The sequence below is a fragment of the Erinaceus europaeus genome, chromosome X (assembly GCF_950295315.1).
Source record: "Erinaceus europaeus chromosome X, mEriEur2.1, whole genome shotgun sequence".
Taxonomy (NCBI): domain Eukaryota; kingdom Metazoa; phylum Chordata; class Mammalia; order Eulipotyphla; family Erinaceidae; genus Erinaceus; species Erinaceus europaeus.
The window spans coordinates 111,441,781-111,450,478 of NC_080185.1; positions in this window are offsets into that span (position 1 = coordinate 111,441,781).

Genomic DNA, 8,698 nt, shown 5'->3' on the forward strand with positions numbered 1-8,698 from the left:
GGATACTTTTCAGGTCATATACACAGGGGCTATGGCGCTCTCGAAAGTTACTACAAGCAGACAGATTTGTATTCTGCTGGGCTTTCTTTATTCATCTTCTCCTTACATCCCACTTACACCTCCTTCCTCCTCCTCCGAATCTGAACTTTCCCCATCGTCAGAGGAATCCTCCCCCTCTGAATCTTCTGACTCTTTATCTTCTTCCAGCTTCTTCCGTGTAATGTTCAGAGGACTCTCCCAACCATCCAGACCCATGGCCTTGTATTCCGCAACAACCATGTTATACTGCATCCTCAGCTGTGCTACCCTGTCTTCATACAGCCTTTTCTCCTTGTTACTGAGGTTGCTCCACATCTCGCCCAGCTTCTTTGACATGTTGCCCGAGGTGATGTCAGGATAATCAGCTTTAACCTTGGGGCGGAAATCGGAAGAGAACAGGAAAGATGCTGACAGCCGTCTCTTGGGAGCATTGGCATCTCTCTCCCTTCTTCCTGCTGGTCCATGACCCCGTGTTTGTGGGTCATTGTGCTCGCGCTCAGCCCTCGCCAGGTCTCTGAATGCATTCTTCTCTTCCTCTGACAGCATTCTCCATCTCCGAAAGCATTTCCTAGAAAATTCGACTAGGTTCATGCGGGCACCGGGTTTTTTCTCCTGATATTCAGCTTTGCACATTCGCAGAAAGAAGGCAAAAGTAGAAATCCTCTTGGTCTTGGGGGCCTCACGTAGAACTGTCCGATATCGAACGACAAAGGGTTTGTCAGTCTTCTCCAATAGAAGTACCTCCATCATTTTTCCTGAGAAAGTTCCTCCACGCCACGCGGTTAGGTTGAAGCACTCAGCCTGACGCTCAGATCTCTGCTGACTGCTACTGTTGTCCTCAAGACTCCATGGAGACTGATGATGACCTCACTGAACATGTCACAGAACTGAAGCTGGTGGCCATGACTCCTTGCTCCTGCCCTCCCCCACCACCAACATACCACCCCAAATCCCTATGCTTTTTCATGCCAACCTCCATGATTCCTCTAGTCCTGTCGCTTGGGCTTCAGCTGAGACTCCTCACAACATGGTGTTCTCCTCAACACCTCCTGCCTAAGGCAGCATGCCTGTGCACAGGCTGTGGTCTAGCAGGTTCCGGCCTCTGTAGAAACCCATAACCCCATTCTAGACGGTTCCGGCCTCTGTAGAAACCCATAACCCCATTCTAGACGCATGAATGGAATGCCTGCTAAGAAATCACCAAAGGGAGAGGGAACAGTGTATGGTGTATGGTTGGGAACAGAGGGGAGGGACAGAGCAGTGGCTTTGGGCTACCACTGACTTCCAGGTGTGCCTTCTGCCATTTCACCTCACTTTTCCAGACTCCAACATGACATGGCCCACCTTATCCACCCTAGTCTAAGAAGTCAAGATGGTTTCATTAAAAATCATATATGGACATCCAGAAATCACTCCCATTCACCGTTGCAGCAAAATCAATAAAATACCTCAGAATAATGCTGACCAAAGAAGTCAAAGACTTGTATCATGATAACTATGAGTCACTATTCAAGGAAAGAGAAACTGATACCAACAAATGGAAAGACGCCCCTAGCTCATGGAATGGAAGAATAAATATCGTCAAAATGAATATTCTTCCCAGAGCCATATACATATTTAACGCGATAACTATCAAACTTCCACCAAGCTTCTTTAACAGAACAGAACATTAACTACAATCATTTATCTGGAACCAGAAAACACCCAGAATTGCCAAAACAATCTTGAGGAAAACAAACAGAAATGGAGGCATCACACTCCTAGACCTCAAACCATATTATAAGGCCATCATCATCAAAACAGCCTGGTATTGGAACAAATATAGGCACACAGACCTGTGGAACAGAATTGAAAGTCCAGAACCAAACCCCCACACCTATGGACAGCTAATCTTTGATCAGGGGGCACAAAGTATTAAATGGATGAACAAGGCTCTCCTCAATAAATGGTGCTGGGAAAACTGGGTTGAAAGTTGCAGAAGGAGGGGCGGAGCCAAGATGGAGACTTGGAAGCAGCTGCTGGCTTCAGCTCTGACAACAACTGCTGGAAAGCATCGCATCCTGGCCTTCAGCAGACTAGGAGTATGGATCGACCTACCAATGCCCATATTCAGCCGGAAGCCATTACCAAAGCCAGACCTTTCACCTTCTGCATCCCAATATGACTTTGGGTCCATACTCCCAGAGGGATAAAGAATAGGAAAGCTATCAGGGTAGGGGATGGGATACGTTGACCTGGTGGTGGGAACTGTGTGGAGTTGTACCCCTCTTGTTTTATGGTTTGCTTAATGTCTCCTTTTTTAAATACATAAATAAATAAATAGATAAATAGATAAATATAAATAAATAAATACGACATTTTTCTAAAACTTTTTCAATACAGAACAACTCATGTATGGAACAACAAAATAGACCCCTTTGTGGGCCCCCATAGGACCTTGCCCTCAACTTGGATCAGTAATGGCAGAGAATGTTCCATCCTCCGAAGGGATGATGGACAACATACTCTATGCTACACCTGAGGAAGATGGGTTGATACTGGGGCAGCATGGAATGTTCCTACTCATGACCACAGAATGGGAGCTCAGATCTAGGGGGATGCAGTGGTAACTCAGGCTCCTAAGCTAATTATGGGCCCCAGATCACATCAAATCGATGAGGTTTATAGTCAACAAAATTTATACCCCTTTCCCACATTAGGGAGCTACTCTCCAGCTTTCTGATCCTTTTATCAACCATGACATCATCTACAAAGACAATAATTAGGATCCACCTGCATATCAGATTTCAGGCTCAGACAAAACAAACAAACAAAAAAACAAAACAAACACTAGTATAGCCACAGGACCTTTGAAACATAACTAAAATATGCCTACTAGCTATCTACAAAATGGAGAACCACCCCCAACACTTCATCTGCACTATTCCAGTCTTTAGGTCCATGATTGTTCAACAATTTCTTTGGCTTTGTATGATAACTCTCTCTTCAGCCTCCAGGTTCCAGATGCCAGCATGATGCCGACCAGAATTCCCTGGACAGACAACCTCACCAATGTGTCCTGGAGCCCCACTTCCCCAGAGACCCACCCTACTAGGGAAACACAGAGGCAGGCTGGAAGTATGGATCGACCTACCAATGCCCATGTTCAGCGGGGAAGCCATTACCAAAGCCAGACTTTCCACCTTCTCCAACCCTATATGACTTTGGGTCCATACTCCCAGAGGGATAAAGAATAGGAAAGCTATCGGGGTGGGGCTAGGATACCTTGATCTGGTGGTGGGAACTGTGTGGAGTTGTACTCCTCTTGTCCTATGGTTTGGTTAATGTCTCCTTTTGGAAATAAATAAATACATACATATATACATAAATAAATAAATAAATAAATAAATAAATAAATAAATAAATGTCAGACAACCCTACCAAGGCGCTTTGGAGCGCTGCCTGACCAGAACCCTTCCCAACTAGGGAAAGAGAGAGACAGGCTTGAATATGGATCGACCAGTCAACACCCATGTTCAGTGGGGAAGCAATTACAGAAGGCAGACCTTCAACCTTCTACATCCTACAATGATCTTGGATCTATACTCCCAGAGGGTTAAAGAATAGGAAAGCTATCAGTGGTGGGGATGATATACAGAGGTCTCGTGGTGGGAACTGTGCAAAGCTGTACCCCTATTATCCTGTGGTTTTGTCAATGTTTCCTTTTTATAAATAATAAATTTAAAACTCATATATATATACATATATATACATATATATATATATATATATACACACACACATACATAGGAAATGAGTTGTTTTAGTGTTTCACTACCCTCCAAGTGCCTTCCAGATAAAAGAGTCTCTGCCTGAGGACCTACTGACAGTCCCTGTAGAAATAATTGAACTGCTGATCTTAGACTCCATATGCTAAAGAATCCCATACAACTATATGAGGTGGGTCACTATTGCCAAACCAGGCCCCTAACCCGCAGGAGTTCCTCCCCCATATGCTTCCCTCCCCCTCAGCTCTTAGATCATTGTGAGAAGACTAAATTTGTGTATCCAAACAGTATAGAACAGGGAAGTTTCAAACCAGCAGTAGAGAATAAATCTGAGTTGTGGTCTCTGGTTCATGCCACCATGGTTGATCCAAGTTGGGCAGGGACCCCGTTCTGCAGAAGAGAATAAACTATCTCGGTGCCTTCCTTTTTCAATATTGTGTGTGTGTGTGTGTGTCTGTGTCTGTGCATCCCTGTGTGTGTGTGTGTGTGTGTGTGTGTGTTTGTATGCACGTGCATGTGTGAATGAGGGGTGATGATCAAAGGATATCCACATAAGGGCTAAAAACCATTCTGCAAACGGGGAATATAGCAACATCAAGGGTGCCTGGACACATCGTGTACTCAGACACACCAAAGCCTGCTGCTTTCTGTGTTCAGCAAAGGTCTGTGCCAATGGCTTGGGTGTAGTTGGCCTGGCCCAGGCAGTGAAGAGTGCTCTGCGACTGTGCTCTGATCCTCCCTGCATAGTATTTTAGCCACACCAGCCACCCCAGAGACCCAGCACCAGGACAAACCTCACAGAATCCCATAAGCCACTTGGGAGACTCAACTAGAATCCCATAAGCCTCTAGGCTGCCTGGGGAGATTAACTCACACTGAAAGGAAGCAGCAAATAAGACCGAGTGTGGCAAGTGCTCCTTAAAGGAAGTTTTCAGTTCCAGTCAAGTCAAGATCTCCCCAAAGAGAAATGATAAAGATATTTCTTCAGCAAAGACAGCCTTGACCCCTCCCCACAACCAATTCTTCCCTTCATCTTGGGTCTTCATTTGGGTGCTCAAGCTTTTCAAGTCACATAGCAGACGCCCAACTAGGCCAGTTGCCTTTTTTCCATTTTCTGCAATTGTGTAATTAGACCTATGAGGGCAATGGATACTTTTCAGGTCATATACACAGGGGCTATGGCGCTCTCGAAAGTTACTACAAGCAGACAGATTTGTATTCTGCTGGGCTTTCTTTATTCATCTTCTCCTTACATCCCACTTACACCTCCTTCCTCCTCCTCCGAATCTGAACTTTCCCCATCGTCAGAGGAATCCTCCCCCTCTGAATCTTCTGACTCTTTATCTTCTTCCAGCTTCTTCCGTGTAATGTTCGGAGGACTCTCCCAACCATCCAGACCCATGGCCTTGTATTCCGCAACAACCATGTTATACTGCATCCTCAGCTGTGCTACCCTGTCTTCATACAGCCTTTTCTCCTTGTTACTGAGGTTGCTCCACATCTCGCCCAGCTTCTTTGACATGTTGCCCGAGGTGATGTCAGGATAATCAGCTTTAACCTTGGGGCGGAAATCGGAAGAGAACAGGAAAGATGCTGACAGCCGTCTCTTGGGAGCATTGGCATCTCTCTCCCTTCTTCCTGCTGGTCCATGACCCCGTGTTTGTGGGTCATTGCGCTCGCGCTCAGCCATCGCCAGGTCTCTGAATGCATTCTTCTCTTCCTCTGACAGCATTCTCCATCTCCGAAAGCATTTCCTAGAAAATTCGACTAGGTTCATGCGGGCACCGGGTTTTTTCTCCTCATGTTCAGCTTTGCACATTCGCAGAAAGAAGGCAAAAGTAGAAATCCTCTTGGTCTTGGGGGCCTCACGTAGAACCGTCCGATATCGAACGACAAAGGGTTTGTCAGTCTTCTCCAATAGAAGTACCTCCATCATTTTTCCTGAGAAAGTTCCTCCACGCCACGCGGTTAGGTTGAAGCACTCAGCCTGACGCTCAGATCTCTGCTGACTGCTACTGTTGTCCTCAAGACTCCATGGAGACTGATGATGACCTCACTGAACATGTCACAGAACTGAAGCTGGTGGCCAGGACTCCTTGCTCCTGCCCTCCCCCACCACCAACATACCACCCCAAATCCCTATGCTTTTTCATGCCAACCTCCATGATTCCTCTAGTCCTGTCGCTTGCGCCTCAGCTGAGACTCCTCACAACATGGTGTTCTCCTCAACACCTCCTGCCTAAGGCAGCATGCCTGTGCACAGGCTGTGGGCTAGCAGGTTCCGGCCTCTGTAGAAACCCATAACCCCATTCTAGACGCATGAATGGAATGCCTGCTAAGAAATAACCAAAGGGAGAGGGAACAGTGTATGGTGTATGGTTGGGAACAGAGGGGAGGGACAGAGCAGTGGCTTTGGGCTACCACTGACTTCCAGGTGTGCCTTCTGCCATTTCACCTCACTTTTCCAGACTCCAACATGACATGGCCCACCTTATCCACCCTAGTCTAAGAAGTCAAGATGGTTTCATTAAAAATCATATATGGACATCCAGAAATCACTCCCATTCACCGTTGCAGCAAAATCAATAAAATACCTCAGAATAATGCTGACCAAAGAAGTCAAAGACTTGTATCATGATAACTATGAGTCACTATTCAAGGAAAGAGAAACTGATACCAACAAATGGAAAGACGCCCCTAGCTCATGGAATGGAAGAATAAATATCGTCAAAATGAATATTCTCCCCAGAGCCATATACATATTTAACGCGATACCCATCAAACTTCCACCAAGCTTCTTTAACAGAATAGAACATTAACTACAATCATTTATCTGGAACCAGAAAACACCCAGAATTGCCAAAACAATCTTGAGGAAAACAAACAGAAATGGAGGCATCACACTCCTAGACCTCAAACCATATTATAAGGCCATCATCATCAAAACAGCCTGGTATTGGAACAAATATAGGCACACAGACCTGTGGAACAGAATTGAAAGTCCAGAACCAAACCCCCACACCTATGGACAGCTAATCTTTGATCAGGGGGCACAAAGTATTAAATGGATGAACAAGGCTCTCCTCAATAAATGGTGCTGGGAAAACTGGGTTGAAAGTTGCAGAAGGAGGGGCGGAGCCAAGATGGAGACTTGGAAGCAGCTGCTGGCTTAAGCTCTGACAACAACTGCTAGAAAGCATTGCATCCTGGCCTTCAGCAGACTAGGAGTATGGATCGACCTACCAATGCCCATGTTCAGCGGGGAAGCCATTACCAAAGCCAGACTTTCCACCTTCTCCATCCCAATATGACTTTGGGTCCATACTCCCAGAGGGATAAAGAATAGGAAAGCTATCGGGGTGGGGCTAGGATACCTTGATCTGGTGGTGGGAACTGTGTGGAGTTGTACTCCTCTTGTCCTATGGTTTGGTTAATGTCTCCTTTTGGAAATAAATAAATACATACATATATACATAAATACATAAATACATAAATACATAAATAAATAAATAAATAAATAAATGTCAGACAACCCTACCAAGGCGCTTTGGAGCGCTGCCTGACCAGAACCCTTCCCAACTAGGGAAAGAGAGAGACAGGCTTGAATATGGATCGACCAGTCAACACCCATGTTCAGTGGGGAAGCAATTACAGAAGGCAGACCTTCAACCTTCTGCATCCTACAATGATCTTGAATCCATACTCCTAGAGGGTTAAAGAATAGGAAAGCTATCAGTGGTGGGGATGATATACAGAGGTCTCGTGGTGGGAACTGTGCAAAGCTGTACCCCTATTATCCTGTGGTTTTGTCAATGTTTCCTTTTTATAAATAATAAATTTAAAACTCATATATATATACATATATATACATATATATATATATATATATACACACACACATACATAGGAAATGAGTTGTTTTAGTGTTTCACTACCCTCCAAGTGCCTTCCAGATAAAAGAGTCTCTGCCTGAGGACCTACTGACAGTCCCTGTAGAAATAATTGAACTGCTGATCTTAGACTCCATATGCTAAAGAATCCCATACAACTATATGAGGTGGGTCACTATTGCCAAACCAGGCCCCTAACCCGCAGGAGTTCCTCCCCCATATGCTTCCCTCCCCCTCAGCTCTTAGATCATTGTGAGAAGACTAAATTTGTGTATCCAAACAGTATAGAACAGGGAAGTTTCAAACCAGCAGTAGAGAATAAATCTGAGTTGTGGTCTCTGGTTCATGCCACCATGGTTGATCCAAGTTGGGCAGGGACCCCGTTCTGCAGAAGAGAATAAACTATCTCGGTGCCTTCCTTTTTCAATATTGTGTGTGTGTGTGTGTGTCTGTGTCTGTGCATCCCTGTGTGTGTGTGTGTGTGTGTGTGTGTGTTTGTATGCACGTGCATGTGTGAATGAGGGGTGATGATCAAAGGATATCCACATAAGGGCTAAAAACCATTCTGCAAACGGGGAATATAGCAACATCAAGGGTGCCTGGACACATCCTGTACTCAGACACACCAAAGCCTGCTGCTTTCTGTGTTCAGCAAAGGTCTGTGCCAATGGCTTGGGTGTAGTTGGCCCGGCCCAGGCAGTGAAGAGTGCTCTGCGACTGTGCTCTGATCCTCCCTGCATAGTACTTTAGCCACACCAGCCACCCCAGAGACCCAGCACCAGGACAAACCTCACAGAATCCCATAAGCCACTTGGGAGACTCAACTAGAATCCCATAAGCCTCTAGGCTGCCTGGGGAGATTAACTCATACTGAAAGGAAGCAGCAAATAAGACCGAGTGTGGCAAGTGCTCCTTAAAGGAAGTTTTCAATTCCGGTCAAGTCAAGATCTCCCCAAAGAGAAATGATAAAGATATTTCTTCAGCAAAGACAGCCTTGACCCC